Source organism: Dendrobium catenatum, unplaced genomic scaffold, assembly GCF_001605985.2.
Source record: "Dendrobium catenatum unplaced genomic scaffold, ASM160598v2 fragScaff_scaffold_943, whole genome shotgun sequence".
In the NCBI taxonomy this organism is placed as follows: Eukaryota; Viridiplantae; Streptophyta; class Magnoliopsida; order Asparagales; family Orchidaceae; genus Dendrobium; species Dendrobium catenatum.
The window spans coordinates 296,075-300,500 of NW_021319405.1; the positions used below are offsets into that span (position 1 = coordinate 296,075).

A 4,426-nucleotide genomic window follows, 5' to 3' on the forward strand; every position below is an offset into this window, starting at 1 on the left:
CTGTACCTAGCGATACCTAGCGGTACTGAGCATGTACATTAGGTTTTTCAACAATGAAGAGAAGAAATGGCGAAATCCACTTACAGGTCTTGGCTCTCTTGCGCGTAGAAGGTGCTTTGTTTGGCCTTGATTGCGAACTTTGTCTCATATGATCGCAGAAATCATGCAAGAACAAAGGAATGGGAAAGACAAGCTCTGCTTGACTTCGGCTCGAGCAGAAACGATGAAGGAACGGGAGGCGAAGGCAGCAGGCTCCATTTGGCGTCGACTGCGAGCTCTCCCGATCCACCCTAGAAGATTTCTTTCGTGAATCTGAAAAATAGGGCTTCTCGTTCGCGGAAAATGCTAAATAGAACATACGGTTTTATCATTTAATAACCGGACACGTGTCCATGCTGTGTCCTACGCATGTCCGTGTCCGACATTGCATACCCTCTTTAAGCAGAGTGTCGGTGCATCATAGCACAAATGTCTTATCAATTGTGTTGTTATGCTTCATTCTTAACAAGGTTTTAAAAGGCGAAATCGGGAATCGAGGCGTTTTTTCTAAACGAGGCGAGGCGTAAGCCTTGAGGCGGATCGAGGCGTAAGCCTCAAAACGATTAAAATGAATTAATTTAAAATTATAAATAATGACAAAAAATAACAAAAATAACAATTATTTGTACTACCAATAATAAAATAACATGAATACAAAAATATGTCCATGCTGTGTCCTACGCATGTCCGTGTCCGACATTGCATACCCTCTTTAAGCAGAGTGTCGGTGCATCATAGCACAAATGTCTTATCAATTGTGTTGTTATGCTTCATTCTTAAGCAATCTCATGTCCTCTACCAATGGTTTTGTCGTGAAATAGTACCATTAATTTATGATCACAGCTAGGGCTCGTATGTTTCCTAATAGCTAAAAAATTCTCGAGTAATGAATTATAGCTACCATATAATTCCTAAAAAATTATATCCTCTTAGATAAACATCCACTGCATCTATAAGATTCCATTGGAGGAAAGCAACTCATGGCTACCATCGAGGATCTTTCATCAAGTTGAGTCGACTGCTTTCTATGACTAAAAAGATTAGGGATCATAACTATCTAGGACGATTGCGTCATAGGATTTAGATTTGTATTGTCATCATACTCCCACTATCCACTTCAAGTTTATGGTGGTAAATTTCAAATCCTAAACCAAATTACTATTATTATACACTAAATATTTAATGCTTATCTAATGACTAGTCTTAATCAAAAGTTATCTCTTGTAATCGGGGGGTTGAGGGATAATTAACTATTAGGGATTGTGCTTATGATAAAACTGAAACAATGTCATAAAGTCATTCAAAATGAGGGTGAAAATGTTACCAGTCAACACATCCTAAAGCTACTTTAGCAAAGGGGTCGGGATATGTTTTTCTATGCAATTAGGGATGATAGTCAAGGTAAACAGGCTATTTAATATTATTTTTACTGCGAACACTTCTAATGGTAGAAGCCTTAATGGTGAGTTTAAGCTATACCTATTTGAATTGGGAATTTGCATTTTTTTCATCCATCATTATCGTTCTTGTGTCCCAGTATATGATACTCATTTTAGAGGCTATCTCAATCTTAAAAAATTTACATAACATATTTAAATTATTCCATTCCTTTAGAAGTTTTTCATTGCATTAGTAGCGTTTGCTGATGCAATTCTTTTTGGAGTTGTAGCAAGATGTTGAAAAGCAAAAAAAATGACCATGTGCTACGCTCTATTTCGCAAGAATGTCACTTTAATTAGAAAGCTGCGACTAATTTAGACCTACAGAATTTGTTTGGAGATAAATTAAAGATGGGCTTAATGAGTGCATGATGCATATTTCTTTGTTTTTTTTTTTTTGGCGAGGAATTGACATAATAGTCTTACACTTGAGTTGTTGCTATTTTTCTAAATATTTTCTTTACCATTGTTCGAAGAGCTTCGCACCAACAAAATGAGTTTCTTGTTGTCAAGTTCCTTTAAAAGTTTTATACATTACGGTCTATTAAGCTCAAAATATCGCAACTCTACTGTCCCGAATATCTTCGGTGCCATTCCTTATTCTCGGGATCATTGAATTACCTATGAAGGCTGAAGATGGGATTTTGACGATTTAAAAATTTTATCAGTGAACCACTTTTCAAGATAAACATAATATAGAGTAATTATCATGATGATTTAAAGATACGTAGCTATATTTAAGAATCATATAAAATATTGTTATAGTTATTCAAGGTGATTTCATTTTAAATTGCAAGGTTTATTTACAATTTTTTACTATGATGCACCGACACGCTTCTTAAAGAGGTTATGCAGTGTCGGACACGTGTCGGACACGGACATGCATCGGATACGGCATGGACACGTGTCTGACACGGCATTGGAGTGTCACAATTTAAAAAATTAAAATTAAAATCGAACACGCGTGTCCGGTTATTAAATGATAAAATCGTTCGTTATATTTACCCTTTTCCGCGAACTAGAAGCCATATTTTTCCGATCCACGAAAGAAATCTTCTAGGGCGGACCGGGAGAGCTCGCAGTCGACGCCAAACGGAGCCCGCTGCCTTTGCCTCCCATTCCTTCGTCATCTCTGCTCGAGCCGAGGCCAAGCAGAGCTCGTCTTTCGCATTCCTTCATTCTTGCGTAATTTCTGCGGTCATACGAGGCAAAGTTCGCAATCAAGGCCAAACAGAGCACCTTCTGTGCGCAAGAGAGCCAAGACCTGTAAGTGGATTTCGTCATTTCTTCTCTTCATTGTTGAAAAGCCTAATGTACATGCTCGATACCGCTCAATACATGCTCGGTACCGCTAGGTACATGCTCGATACCGCTCAGTACATGCTCGGTACTGCTCAATATATGCTCGGCACTGCTCAGTACATGCTCGGTACCATTCAGTACATGCTCGGTATTGCTCAATATATGCTCGGTACCGCTAAGTACATGCTCGGTACTGCTCAGTACATGTTCGGTACTGCTCAGTACATCCTTGGTACTGCTCAATATATGCTTGGTACCGCTATATGCTCGGTATTGCTAGGTACATACTCTGTACCACTCAGTATCTTCCCATACAAATAACTTATGAACTTTAAAAACAAGCAGAACTTCAAAATTACTCTTACAATAAAATTTTGCGCCCCCGAAAACCCCCGCAGGTTGAACCCCGCCAGGGGGCAGCACCCCCTTGGACCCCCGGTAGTCCGGTATATTGTTGTATTCATGTTATGTTATTATTAGGATATTTTGATTTCACTTCATATCAATTTAATATAATGTATTCATATGTATGATTGGTTTGTTAGCAAAATGAGCTCTATTGCTGACAGGAGTGGATTAAGTGAAGGTTCAAAAGAGCCATCTGTAGAAATTGTTAAGCCGTTATGGATTCATGTTACAAAGTTAGGAAAAACATTTGAAGGATGAGGGAATGTGTCATTCAAATGCAATTATTGTGGTGGCACCTACAAAGGATCTTATTCTAGGGTGAAGGCACATCTACTTAAAATTTCTGGTCATGGAATAAAAATGTGTCTTAAGATTACTATATCGCAGTTGGTTGAAATGAACAGACTAGTTGATGAAGCTGAATCTAGGATCCAAAGGACACTCTCTAAAGAGATACCTTTGCCATCTACTCATAGCTCATCCCACACTTCTTCCTCATCTGTGAGAGTTGGTCAAGCTTTATCATTTAGAAGTGAAGGATATGAAACAAATAAAAGAAAATGAGTAGCCAGTAGTCCTCTAGAGAAGGCTTTTAATTTGCAACAACGAGAGAAATTTGATGGTGAAATGGCAAGGATGTTTTTTTTAGCGGGACTTCCTTTCAACTTTGCAAGGAATCCTCATTATAAAAATGCTTTCATTTTTGCATGTAACAACAACCTCGCAGGATATGTTCCACCTGGCTACAATGCATTAAGATCGAAATTATTGGAAAGAGAAAGAGCACATATTGAGACATTGCTTGAACCAACAAAAGGAGTGTGGAAAGAAAAATGTGTTAGTTTGGTGTGTGATAGTTGGACAGATCCTCAAAGATGACCCCTTATTAATTTCATGGCCGTTACAGAGAATTACCCAATGTTCATTAAAGCAGTGAATTGTGAAGGAGAATATAAGAATAAACATTTTATTGCCAATTTGATTAAAGAGGTGATAGTCATAATCGGGCCTTTAAATGTTGTGCAGGTTATTACAGATAATGCACCGGTGTGTAGAGCTACAGGATTATTAGTGGAGCAAACTTATCCCCATATATTTTGGACACCCTGTGTTGTGCACACTTTAAATCTTGCTCTAAAAAATATTTGTGCAACAAAGAATACAGAGGCTAATGAAATCATCTATGCTGAATGTCATTGGATAACAGTGGTTGCAGATGATGCTGTTCTGATCAAAAA

The 4,426-nt window shown here is 38.0% G+C and overlaps 1 protein-coding gene across 2 annotated transcripts in view; it reads left to right on the forward strand.

Annotated features, from left to right (window-relative positions):
* The window catches only part of LOC110092320 (cleavage and polyadenylation specificity factor subunit 1), a 106,977-nt gene that overhangs the window by 98,996 nt on the left and 3,555 nt on the right, over positions 1–4,426 (forward strand). The window lies entirely within an intron of this gene.